The 14,615-nt window shown below is 35.7% G+C and overlaps 1 protein-coding gene across 1 annotated transcript in view; it reads right to left on the bottom strand.

Annotated features, from left to right (window-relative positions):
- LOC140741961 (caspase activity and apoptosis inhibitor 1) overlaps nt 1–14,615 on the bottom strand; it is a 61,644-nt gene that overhangs the window by 28,413 nt on the left and 18,616 nt on the right. The gene's annotated exons all lie outside the window — the stretch shown is intronic.

Raw genomic sequence — 14,615 nt, 5'->3', positions numbered from 1 at the left:
TCTGCAGACTCTGTTTCCTCAGCACTATCGGCCCCTCCACCTATCTTTGTATCATCAGCAAACTTAGCCACAAAGCCATCTATTCCATAATCCAAATCATTGATATACAATGTAGAAAGAAGCGGCCCCAACATGGACCCCTGTGGAACACCACTGGTAACGGGCAGCCAAACAGAATGGGATCCCTTTATTCCCACTCTCTGTTTCCTGCCAATCAACCAATGCTCTATCCACATATGTAACTTTCCCGTAATTCCATGGGCTCTTACCTTGTTTAGCAGCCTCATGTGCAGCATCTTGTCAAAGGCCTTCTGAAAATCCAAATACACAACATCCACTGCTTCTCCCTTGTCTAACCTACTTGTAATTTCCTCAAAAAAAATGTACTAGGTTTGTCAGGCAGAATTTTCCTTTAAGGAAACCATGCTGAGTTCTGCCTATCTTGTCATATGCCTCCAGGTACTCCGTAACCTCATCCTTGACAATCGACTCCAATAACTTTCCAAACACCGATGTCAAGCTAACAGGTCTATAATTTCTTTTTTGCTTCCTTGCCCCCTTCTTAAATAGCAGAGTGACATTTGCAATCTTCCAGTCCTCCGGAACCAAGCCAGAATCTATCGACTTTTGAAAGATCATTGTTAGTGCCTCTGCAATCTCCACTGCTACTTCCTTCAGAACACGAGGGTGCATTCCATCTGGTCCAGGAGATTTATCTACCCTTAGACTATTCAGCTTCCTGAGTACTTTCTCTGTCATAATTGTGACTGCGCATATTTCTCTTCCTTGACACCATTGAATGTCCGGGATATTGCTGATGTCTTTCTCAGTGAAGACTGATGCAAAATACTCGTACAGTTCCTCCGCCATCTCCTTATCTCCCATTACAATTTCTCCAGCATCATTTTCTATCGATCCTATATCTACTCTCACCTGTCTTTTACTCTTTATTACTTGAAAAAGCTTTTAGTATCCTCTTTGATATTATTTGCTAGCTTCCTTTCATAGTTCATCTTTTCCCTCTTAATGACCTTCTTAGTTTCCTTTTACAATCTTTTAAAAACTTCCCAATCCTCTGTCTTCCCACTAATTTTTGCTTCCTTGTATGCCCTCTGCTTTGCTTTTACTTTGGCTTTGACTTCTCTTGTCATCCACGGTTGCATCCTTTTTCCATTCGAAAATTTCTTATTCTTTGGAATATATCTGTCTTGCACCTTCCTCACTTCTTGCAATAACTCCAGCCACTGCTGCTCTGCCGTCCTTCCCGCTAGTGTCCCTTTCCAGTCAACCTTGGCCAGTTCCTCTCTCATGCCACTGTAATTTCCTTTACTCCACTGAAATACTGACACATCGGATTTCGGCTTCTCTTTCTCAAATTTCACAGTGAACTCAATCATGTTGTGATCACTGCCTCCTAAGAGTTCCTTCACTTCCAGCTCTCTAATTACCTCTGGTTCATTACACAATACCCAATCCAGTACAGACGATCCCTTAGTGGGCTCAACAACAAGCTGTTCTAAAAAGCCATCTCATAGACATTCTACAATTTCTCTTTCTTGAGATCCAGAGCTGACCTGATTTTCCCAATCCACTCGCATGTTAAAATCCCCTACAATTATCATAACACTGCCCTTCTGGCAAGCCTTTTCAATTTCCTATTGTAATTTGTAGTCCACATCACTGCAGCTGTTTGGAGGCCTGTAGATAACTGCCATCAGGGTCCTTTTACCCCTACGATTGCTTAGCTCAACCCATAAAGGTTGTGTACCTTCCAATCCTATGTCAACTCTTTCTAATGATTTAATATCATTTCTTACCATTAAAGCCATGCCACCCCCTCTATCTACCTATCCTTCCGATACACCGTGTATCCTTGGACGTTCAGCTCCCAGAGACGTGCATCCTTTAGCCACGTCTCAGTGATGGCCACAATATCATACCTGCCAATCTGTAACTGTACAAGAAGATCATCCACCTTATTCCTTATGCTGCAAGTCCAGTATTTGGTACTTTTTGCATTGATTGCACTGCAACTCATCCCAATGACTGCAAATTTGCTCCATCACCTGCCTGTCCTTCTTGACATCCTTACTGCTCACTACCTTAGATCTATTTCTGTTGGGGGGGCATCACGTGATGACGTAGGATCGAGACGTTGGGAATCCAGCTCCCTCATAAAAAGTAATGAAATAGGGTTTAAGTGAAGAAGAGTTAACAAATACCTACTAGAAATTATTTATAAGCAACTCAGGATTATTTTTAGATATGGCTCCTAAACCGAAACAGAAGAAAGCTACTACTTTGAAGACTGCGCAAGTCGGCGGGGAAAAAGGCCTAACCGTCTCGGCGAAGCCTCGTACTTAAGTTGGATCTCCTCCCGGCGAAGTGCATGGCACTTCTGATGGTGCGGGACAGGAAGTTGCGGCAATGTTGGCGGTCTCTAAGAAGAAACGGCAAGAGCAACGCATACGCAAAGAAACAAGTATGCATGAACAGATACTAACAAAACTACAAATCCCAACTACGGCTGGAAGTGAACCGGAAGTGGAATCAGATTCTCCGGGAAACACAGACGAAGAAATAGATGAAGAAGAAGAGGAAAAGGAGGAGATTAAAGGAGACATAAGAGATATCCTGATATATATGATGCATGAATTAAAAGCTATAAGAACAGATATAAGAAGGATGCAGATTACACTCAATAATGTGGTGGAAAAACAAAAGAAGATAGATAATAAAGTTAAAGAGATGGAAGTAAAAATGGAAGAAAACACTGAAAGAATAGATAAGATAGAAGACGATAATCTTGCCTGGACAACAGAAAGAAAACGGATGTTGGAAAAAATAGATGCGCTTGAAGGTATAGAGGGAGAAAATCCAATAAAATTCTTCCAAGAATGGATTCCGAAAATTTTGGAAATGAAAGAGGGAAGTCAAGTAATTGAAATTGAAAGAGTACATAGAGCTTTAAGATCAAAACCTCAACAAGATCAAAATCCAAGATCAATTTTGATAAAATGCTTAAGGTACCAAGATAAAGAAATGATCTTGAAGGCAGCTACTCAAGGTGCTAAAAAGAGAAATGGGCCATTGATGATAGAAGGGAAAAGAGTTTTTTTTTATCCAGACATAAGCTACGATTTTCTGAAGAGGCGGAAGGAATTTAATCCAGTGAAAAAATCTTTATGGGAAAAGGGCTATAAATTTTTATTGAGCTACCCAGCAAAATTGATCATTTTCCTGGATAACAAAGAAAGAAGATTTTTCGTTGACTACCGGAAAGCGGAGAAATTTGTACAAGAACTACCTGATATCCACAAGGGGGAGTAAAGAATTATAGAAATGAAGTGGACTAATGATGAAGACTGAGATAAGGTTGGACTTGAAGGACATTTATAAGGAATAAGAAAAAAAATAGTTGAGGAGTATTAATTGGGAGTAGAGACATTAATTATTTTCTTTTTTTTTCTTCACTAATATATTTTCTTTTTTTTTTGCGGGGTGGCTGGAGGAGCTCCTGATCGATGGCTGCGAGTTTCACGTGTACAATCATGGCGATTGCCATGACCCGTAAAATGGGGGGGGGGGGGTTATGTTGTGTTTCTTTTTATTCGCAACATTAGTGGGGGGGTATTTTGTTTTTTTTTCTTATATATTAGTTACCTTTCTTCTATTTTTCTTCTTTTTTGCCTGGATGGTTGGGGAGAGACACATAGCAACATGGAGAATTTTAAAGAGATTTCCCAAGGTATTATGAATGATTAATTTACTTAATTTTTTAAGTTTTAATGTCAATGGACTTAATGGACCTGTGAAAAGAAAAAGAGTTTTAACATATATTAAGAAAATGAAAGGAGATATAGCTTTTCTACAAGAAACACATTTAACAGAAACAGAAGATAAGAATTTAAAGAGAGATTGGGTTGGAAATGTCATTGCAGCTTCATTTAATTCAAAATCGAGAGGAGTTGCAATTTTGTTTAATAAAACTTTACCAATTAAAATACAAAATGTAGTAATTGATTCTGTGGGGAGATACGTCATTGTCTACATTGTCAAATTTTTTCAGAATTATGGACTCTTATGAACATTTATGCACCAAATAAAAATGATGCAAAATTCATACAAGAAGTTTTTTTGAACTTGGCTGATGCACATGATAAAATATTAATAGGTGGAGACTTTAATTTTTGTTTAGATCCAGTTTTGGATAGGTCAACTAAAGTTGCTACAAAATCAAAAGTAATAAAGCTAACTTTATCATTAATGAAAGATTTAAACCTGACTGATATATGGAGAAAAATTAATCGAAGAGAAAGAGACTATTCATTTTATTCAAATAGACATAAAACTTACTCAAGGATTGATTTTTTTTATATCAAAAAATATTCAGGATAGAGTGAAAAGTGTGGAATATAAAGCAAGAATACTGTCAGATCATTCCCCCTTGATAATGACAATGATAATGATAGATAAGGAGGAATCGATCTATAGATGGAGATTTAATTAAATTTTATTAAAATGTCAAGATTTTTGTGATTTTATGAAAAAACAGATTCAATTTTTTTGGATACAAATTCACATTCAGTTGAGGATAAAATTGTATTATGGAAGCGATGAAAGCATATTTAAGGGGTCAGATTATAAGTTATACATCTAAAATTAAGAAGGAATACATGGCAGAAATAGATCAATTGGAAAAAGATATCACAAAGTTAGAAAAAGAATCTCAAAGATATATGACAGAAGAAAAACGAAGACAACTTGTTAATAAAAAATTACAATATAATACACTCCAGACATATCATACAGAAAAAGTAATTATGAGAACTAAACAGAAATATTATTAATTAGGTGAAAGATCACATAAGATTCTTGCTTGGCAGCTGAAAACAGAACAAGCTTCTAAAACAATAAATGCAATTAGTACACGTGCAAATAAGATTACTTATAAACCTTTAGAAATTAATGAAACTTTAAAAAAATTTTATACTGAACTATATCAATCAAAATCACAAAATAAGATTGCCGAGATAGATAAATTTTCATCACAAATAACCCTTCCAAAATTAAATTTGGAAGAACAGAAAGGATTAGATATACCCTTTACATTAAAAGAGGTTGAAGAAGCTTTAGGATCACTTCAGAGTAATAAATCCCCAGGAGAAGATGGTTTTCCTCCTGAATTTTATAAAAAATTTAAAGATTTATTAATTCCTCCTTTTATGGAATTAATATATCAAGTGGAAAGAATGCATAAACTCCCACAATCTTTTTCAACAGCGATCATAACTGTATTGCCAAAAAAAGATAGAATCCTTTAAAACCAACATCATACAGGCCTATTTCTTTGTTGAATACAGTTTATAAAATAATAGCAAAAATTTTATCTAATAGAATATCTAAATATTTACCAAAATTAATACATATGGATCAAACAGGTTTTATTAAAAACAATTAATATAACCCGGTTACTTAGTATAATTCATTTGGCACAAAAAAAGAGGAAATGAGTGTGGCAGTTGCTTTGGATGCAGAAAAAGCATTTGATAGATTGGAATGGGATTTTTTATTTAAGGTATTGGAAAAATATGAGTTAGGAAAATCTTTTATAAAATGGATTAAAACCTTAAATACTAATCCTCAAGCTAAAGTAGTTACAAATGGTCAGATTTCAACACCATTTTGCTTAATGAGGTCAACTAGACAAGGCTGCCTATTATCACCTGCTTTATTTGTATTGGCAATAGAATCATTAGCTGAATTAATTAGAACAGATTCAGACATTGTGGGCTTTAAAGTTAATCAAGAAGAATACAAGATTAATTTTTTTGCTGATGATGTTTTGATTTATTTAACAAACCCATTGCAATCTTTGCAAAGACTATCTTTTAGATTGGAAGAATATGGGAAAATATCAGCGTATAAAGTAAATTGGGATAAAAGTGAAATTTTACCCCTTACCAAAGGAAATTACAATCAATGTCGATTAGTAACTCAATTTCGATGGCCAATAAATGGGATAAAATATTTAGGTATAAGAGTCGATAATGATGTAAAAAATTTATATAAACAAAATTATTTGCCATTATTAAAAAAAATAAAAGAGGATCTTGATAAATGGATGATGTTACCAATAACATTAATAGGTAGAGTTAATGCTGTAAAAATGAATATATTTCCAAGATTGCAATATTTATTCCAAACTTTACCAATACAATTGCCTCAGAAGTTCTTTCAAGAACTGAATAAATATGTAAGGAAATCTCTTTGGAAAGATGTCAAGAATATCATTGGAAAAATTGACATGTAAATTTGATTTAGGAGGGTTACAACTTCCAAATTTTAAGAATTATTATAAAGCAAATCAACTTAGATTTATTGCGTCTTTTTTTGATGAAGAAAAACCGGCATGGATTAGAATAGAATTAGATAAGATAGGAGAAAACATACCAGAAGATTTTATATATAAATGGGAATCCAAATGGATACGGGAAAAAAAAAGAATCTCCTATATTAAGACACTTGATTGATTTATGGAATAAGGTAAATATGGACGATGAGATAAAGAAATCTTTATTAGCAAAAAGAACTTTAATTCAAAATAGGCTTATTCCTTTTACAATGGATAATAAACTTTTACATAATTGGTTCCAAAAGGGGATTAAATATATAGGTGATTGTTTTGAAGGAGGTATATTGATGTCGTTTGATCAATTAAAAAATAAATATAAAATATCAAACAACACTCTTTTCTGTTATTTTCAATTAAAGGCTTATTTACGAGAAAAGCTGGGTCAAACAATGTTAATGCCAAAACCTAGCGAAATAGAAATATTAATTCAAAAAGGAAAAAATTAAAAAATTTACATCCTGTGTGTACAATTTGATTCTAAAACAGACAATTAAATCAGGAATTCATAAATCAAGACAAAAATGGGAATCTGATTTGAATATTAAAATTGATGGAAAAAACTGGTCAAGATTATGTTCTGATAGTATGATAAATACAATAAATGTTCGACTTAGATTAGTACAATATAATTTTTTACATCGATTATATATAACACTACAGAAAATAAATAGATTAAATTCAAATATGTCTGACCAATGTTTTCGATGTAATCAAGAAATTGGTACTTTTTTTACATTCTACTTGGTCTTGTTTTAAAATTCAATCATTTTGGATAAATCTAAGACTTTTATTGGAACAAATTACTGGAGTACAACTCCCACATAGTCCAATATTATTTTTATTAGGAGACATTGAAGGGACAATACCGAAACTTAAATTGAATAAGTATCAGAAAAAATGTATAAAAATTGCATTGGCAGTAGCCAAAAAAGTTATCGCAGTTACTTGGAAATCTGACTTATATTTAACTATGGATCGTTGGAATAATGAAATATATAGTTGTATTCCACTTGAAAAAATAACATATAATCTAAGAAATGAATATATTTTTGAAAATTTGGCTCCCATACCTACAAAAGATAGGATTAAATACATAGGTCCTTTGAAGATAAAATTATAAAGTAATTGGGAAAAGTAAAAATTAAAATTATTTTGAACTCCATGGAGCATGTGGGGATCCTCCAATATCCAGGCAATCTTTCTCTTCTTTCTTTCTTTAGATAAGGGTTTAAGGGGGGGGGGGGGGGGGGGGGGAGGGTCAATGTTTTTTTTTCCTCTTTCACTATTTTACCATTACATTTATTCTTTGTAATTTTCAAAAAAATTAATAAATAAATATATATATAAAAGATCTATTTCTGTTTTCCCTCTCCTCCGCTCCATCATTACGGTTCCCATCCCCCTGCCAAATTAGTTTAAACCCTCCCTAACAGCTCTATTAAGCCTTCCCGCTAGGATATTGGTCCCCCTAGGATTCAAGTGTAACCCGTCCTTTTTGTACAGGTCCATTCCTGAACACTTGTAATAAGGAATAAACAGGAAGGATGGGAAAAAAAAAACTAATCTTGCTACAAAATAACTTTTATAGCAAGCCGAGGTTCACAAAATCACATCAAGACTTTTGGTTGAAGAAACCTCTGAACACTATCCTGCACTGTTGGAAAAGGTCAAACTGTTCTTTATTGCCTTTCCAACATCATATTTAGTGGAGTGCTGTTTCAGTGCAGTTGCCCAACTTTTTCAAAGTAAAAAACAGACTGCAATTTACTGAAAGTGGGGAATTGAGACTCCTTGTGAGTGACATTCAGCCTGATGTTGAGAAGCCGCTATCCCTGCACCAAGCCCATCTGTCTCTTGAAAAGCAATGAAGTAGTGAATAAGTGTATGCTCCAAAATTGTTGATAAATTTTTTTACTGTTATTAAAGAATGAACTTTATTTGTAGCTTTTAAATAGATTTGAATAATTTTTGCAACTATGTGTCACTGTTCTGAATTTGCAGTTCTTATTTTCTTTCACTGTGATTCATAAATCAGAATTCTTTAGTTTTTATACAATGGCTGAAAAGGGAGAGAGTGGTGCTGGGCATGTGGTCTGGGAGTTGAAGGAGCAATAACCCAAAAAAGTTTAGGAACCACTGCTCTACACTCATGACTGTGCAGCTAAGCAAAGCTCAAATGACATCTATACATTGGCTGAGAACACTACTTTGGTTGCAGAATCAGAGATGGCGATGAAGTGCTACACAGGAGCAAGATAGATTGGCTGGATGAGTGCTGTCACAACAGCCTTGCATTTAACATCTGCAAGGCCACGGAACAGATTGTGGATGTCAGGAAGGGGAAGTTGGCAGAACACACATCAGTCAAGTTGAAAGGGTGAGCAGCTTCAAGCTCCTGGGTATCAACATCTCAGAAAGTCTATCCTAAGCCCAACTCGTTGATAAAATCATGAAGAAAGCACATCAGAGGCCATACTTTATTAGGAGTTTGAAGAGATTTGGTATATCACCTAAGATTCCAGAATTATTTTATTTTTTTAAAACAGATGTACACGGAGAGTGTTCAAATTGGTTACATCCTCACCTGGTATGGAGAGCCCTCATGCACAGGATCACAAAAGTCAGCATCCATCATTAAGGATCCTTACCATCTGCCATTCCTATCATGGGGTAAGAGGTAGAGGAGTCTGAAGAACCAAATTCAATTTAGAAACAGCTTCTTCCCCTCTGCCATCAGGTTTCTAAATGGTCCATGTGTATTACCTTGCCATTCCTCTTTTGTTCTATCCATCTGTCTACCCATCATTAGTTTGTTTGGAGATGCTACAGTAGTGCAGAAATTAGCGTGATGTTACTACAGCACTGGGTGTCAGAGTTCAGAATTCAATTCTAACATCATCTGTAAGGAGTTTGTACGTCCTCCCTGTGGAATGCAAGGGTTTCCACTGGGTGCTCCACTTTCCTCCCACACCAAAGATGTACCAGTTAGTAGGTTAATTGGTCATTGTAAATTATCCCATGATAAGGCTAGTGTTAAATTGGAGGGGGGGGGGAGGGGTTAGTGGCTCGAAGGGCCTAATCCACACTGCATCTCTAAATAAGAATTTTTTTTAAATGTATAGTACTTTTTGTCATGTCAGTGATAATAAACTCAATCCTGATTCTGATTTCTGACCCTGGCATTTTATTTCAGATTTATTTAATCAACTGCCCTTAAATTCCCAAAGCTGTATGTTTTGAACTCAATATCTTTGGACCAGTATTTTGGATGCAGTGCAGTTATTAAACCACTATTATATCTAGATCGGCAATTACTCTGAATTGCAAAGAACCCAGTATCACAAATGATGCACTTTTTTTTGTATTGATTCGCACTTAAATACTTCCAGAAAGGTTATTAAAGCTACAAGAAATGATGCTCAGAAACAGAAGCAAGGTTATTTGGAGATCTTGAAAACTGATAAATTCTCTCTCTGGAACATAAAAAGGTGAATGGGGATGAGGAAAGAACAGGGGTGGGTAACCGATAAAGAGATTTCAAAATTATTTAAGATTTCCTACGTATAATGCATAGACAAGTCTCTTGGTTCTAATTAGAATAATTTTCTTCTGGCATTGCATGTCTACTCAGAGGAACTTTAAAGCATGATAATACTGGAAAAATGCACCCCAAATGATTACTTTGATGGAGGAGCCTTTTGTGATCCAGCTTCAAATGCTATGATTTATTTTGATAAGGTGTTATATCAAAGGGTGTTGCAGGAAATAAGAGCTCATAGGGTAGGGTAATATATCAGTGAGGATGCACGATTGCATGGCAAACACCAGAGTGCAAGCATAAATGGGGATTGTGTCCAACGGCGAGAGGAAAGAAATGCTGACAAAAGTTCAGTGGCGGAGCCTCAAAATTTCACAATTTATATAAATACTGAGGAAAGCATTGGCAATCTAGCTGCTAAAATTACTGATGACACACATTTTGGAAGGAAACTACAATAAGTTATGAAGAGAGAAAAAATAAGACTACAAAAGGATGTACTGTACATTTCGATGAGCTACTCATTTCATACAAAATAGAAAAAGTTTTATCTTTGATTCCATGGTAAATTTCTCCCTTGTAAGATTTGGGTTGATTCTTTAATGAAATCATGGACACCATCAGAATTCCTTTTAAATGACCTGACTTTATGTAACTATCAGTTTTGACTTTGTTGTACATAAATACTATGCAAGATGTGGTCACACATTTCTTCAGTATCCAATACGGATCCTCACAAATAATTATTTTTGTTTGTTGCTTTGACACGCTTATTATTTTTCTATGTGATGAATCGGTGTGAAATTGTAAATGCAATTTCTTTCTTTCCAAGCTTCGTTGAAAAATTGTGTTCCAGTTGTTATTTGCTTTTGCATATTTTTGGCACTGTGCTGAAAACAAGATGCTTCATACACTTAAATTAGTTGGATTACTACCATGCCTAAACTTGTTTTAAAGTCTGATAGTCTTTTAAGCAGGTTACTGATGTATTTTTAATATAATTGACGTATTAGTGATGCTGGTAAGAATTCAGTTTTCTTGCACATTTGAATTGCCAAAAATAAATTCATAGCTTGGTGACATTTGCACCATTGTAGACATATTATTTGAGATATTAGGAGCAACAGCAGCCTATTACCTCCTTAGGTCTGCTCTGCCATCTAATAAGATCATGGCTGATCTGCTTATAACCTCTGAATTCTCATCTTCCTGCTGTAGCCTCCACCCCCCCTAACATCCCTGTGTATGAAAAATATCTAATTCTGCCTTAAAAATAGTTGAAGTTTGCTTCCAGCATTCTTTGAGGAAGAGTTTCAAAGATTCATGGCTTGAGGGGAAAAATTTACTTCATCTGCTTCAAGGGGCAACAGCTTTACCTTTAAGCAATGAGCTCTAATTTTATAAGCTTCTACAATTTGAGGCACCTCCTGCAGATCTGTCCTGTTGAGATCCTTCAGATTTTTGTATTACTGAATTCCTTTCTCCGTGTTCTGGTACAAACATACCCAGTATATCCTTTATCTGACAGGCAACCCACTCATTCCAGGGAATAGTCCAGTAAATATCTTCCAAACAGTTTCTCATGCATTGATATTCTTTTCCAACTAAGGAAGTCAGTAATGGAAAAAGTACTCCAAATGTAATCTTGCTAATGCCCTATATTAGCAAGTCCTCTACCTCTGTACTCTATTGTTCTAGTAATTAACGTAGTATTTTTATGGTTTTTCTAATTATTTAATGTGGCCACATTCAGCCTTTTGTGAATCATGTGTTAGGACATCCGGATCCCTCTGCATTTTAGAACTCTGCAATGTCTCAATATTCCGATAACAATTTCTATGTTTCATGCCAAAATTGACCATTTCACATTTTTCTGCGTTGTACTTCCTTTGCCAGATCCTTGTCCATTTATAATCCATTAATAAAGTTAAGAAACTACAATATATCCTGGTTATACAAAATCACAACAAAACATACTCATTGATCCCTCTGTTGAGATGGATAAGTTCACAACAATCTTGATATGAGTACCACCACCAAGTTCGTAAAAAGACAAAATCCCATCTTCACAGTAAAAGTGAGCATCATTATGCAGTTTGGCCCTACCACCAGGTTAAATGGAAACACTGCCAAGAGAACAAGTAACTCAGCACTAGGCACCAGCAGTCAGCCCATAAGCAGCAGCAGAATTGCACTTAACCACAATCTACAACCTCATAACAAAACTTAGCTCTTGCTCTATTATCACCAACAAACCAAGACATCAACTCTGGTTAGTGAGGAGTGCAGGAGGAAATGCCAGCAGCAGCACCAGACATACCTCAGAATGAAGGAACAATTCTGCTCAAGCTACAGGAATGGTCTACTTGTGTGGCAAACAACATAAACAGCATGCAACTGACCGAGCTAATAAACCCTACAAGCAACAGATCAGTTCAAACTCTGTTATCATACCATTTACCATTCCTTTGCCACTATTGGATCAAAATCCTGGAATTCTCTCCCTAACAGTGAAGTGGGTATACCCACATCTCAAGGACTACAGCTGACCATCACCCGAAGAGCATTAAGGAGTGGGCAATTAAATGCTGACTCAGCCTGCAGAGACCACATCATTTGAATAAATAAATGTAAACCCTATTACAACCTTTTAAAAGTTTCAATAAAAATTTCAAAAATATAGTAAGTCGACTGTTACAAAAATAACTTTCAAATAACTGTCCCTCAAAAAATATAAATGGCTCTGCCGAGACAGAAGAAATAAGAAGGTAAGCTAAAAAAAAATCAAGAACCAGTACCGTAGATGTCGGATTATAAGCCGCTACTTTTTTCCCACATTTTGAACAGCTTTGAACACTGCGGCCTTTACTACGGTGCGGCTAATGCATGATTTTTTTTCATGCCGCCAAAAACATTTTGCCTCGTAACAGTAGACCAATAAAATTGATGAGTAGTTCACAGAGGTCCAATGAAATTGTACGATAAATCAAGCGCACTTTCACAATTAAATTATTGTAAATCAGTCATTTGTACTCACCCTCATCAACATGGAAAACACTCGAAGAAAAGCATTGTGCTGCCTTTATGGCAGTTATTTAGTTTATAATATTTTCGCTTAGTAATTCATTTGTTAGTAATTTCTAAGTTAGAAGTGTTTTAATTATATTTGTTTTCTGTACTACATCGCGGGATGCTATGACGTCACACCCGGTTTCGCCGCGTCTTGTGGGAAAAATGCCGTTTGCAATAAACGGGAAGGAGGGGGGGGAGCGCATTACGCGAGCGGCATTAGATCTGAGCGAACGCTGCTTTTAAGTTAAAGGCGATCAATAACTTTTCCTGGTAGGCTGCAGTATATATATTTTTTACCAGTCGTTAGGAGATATTGGAATGTTGTTCAGTAAAAAAGTATACGCAACGTATATTTAAAAGTAGCCGCGTTACAGGCATGGTTCGAAAAAAAGCATTTGCAATATGTATTTGTTTATGTTACCATATGGATTTAATTAAAAGTTAAAAAATCCTCACGTGTAATATCTTTCTGTGTAAATATCTCATATTACAATGTGGGACACCTGCGGCCGAAAATCCGGTGCGGCCTGTACAAGTACAAAATTGATTTTATTTCTAAAATTAGAGCCAGCGGCTTTTAATCAGGTGCGCTCTGTAGTGCGAAATCTACGGTACTCATATCTTCTTTCACATAGTTCATCACTCTCCTATCAAAAACTGATCTCATCCAAAAGGTACAGTCACGGCAATGTTACTTGTTACGAAATGAATACAGCTGAAAGCAAGGATTACCAGGATGCTTACGACCAGCACTTTGTAGTAAGAAGTTGGGAGGAAACATACTGGGGCAGTTTATAGGGGACTTAATAATTGAAACAGATATGTTTTGTAAAGCAAGATAGAAGATCCAAGGTACTATGTTGCCCACTTGGTGCGTAGAAAATGACATAAGAAACTCTTAAAAAGTTAAGGCAGCCAAGAAGGATCCTCTCACCAGGATTTATGTTGGGATTAAGTATCATATGCTAGAAACCAAATTTTATAAAGACATCAAAGGTTTACAATTTAATTATTGTAAATATTTACAATAACTATGTAGATGATAGGACAGAAAACCACTGATCTAATTAATCAATTATATATAACTTGATAAGGAGTTTGCACATTCTCCTTGTGAGGTCCTCCTAGGTGCTCCAGATTCTCCCCACATCCCAGAGATATAGTAGAGGTGGGGGGTGGGGGGGGGGGTTGCAGGAACAGGAATATAGTCCATAGTTAAGGCTATGGAAGTAAACTTTACAAGAAAAACTGAAGTTTCCTGTTATGTTTTACTTAAAATGATGCAACTAAAAAATCTGGAAACTATTTGGAGATTTGCATCAACAGTTATCAGCAATACGCAGGCTTCTAATAAATAGCATTGGGTGCCTCAAACTTTGAAAGATGTGAAAATAAATTAAGCTTTCTCTCTTGGCCCGAAACGTCGACAGGAAGGGTCTTGGCCCGAAACGTTGACAGTGCTTCTCCTTATAGATGCTGCCTGGCCTGCTGTGTTCCACCAGCATTTTGTGTGTGTTGTTGTTTAAGCTTTCTCTCTCATTGTTTAAAGCAAAAGGAAATGTGTAAAGCAGTTTATTTGGCACTTGTACT

This window comes from Hemitrygon akajei, chromosome 2 (genome assembly GCF_048418815.1).
Source record: "Hemitrygon akajei chromosome 2, sHemAka1.3, whole genome shotgun sequence".
In the NCBI taxonomy this organism is placed as follows: domain Eukaryota; kingdom Metazoa; phylum Chordata; class Chondrichthyes; order Myliobatiformes; family Dasyatidae; genus Hemitrygon; species Hemitrygon akajei.
The sequence above is the reverse complement of the archived record's forward strand: the minus strand, read 5'-3'. Positions and strand labels throughout refer to the sequence as shown.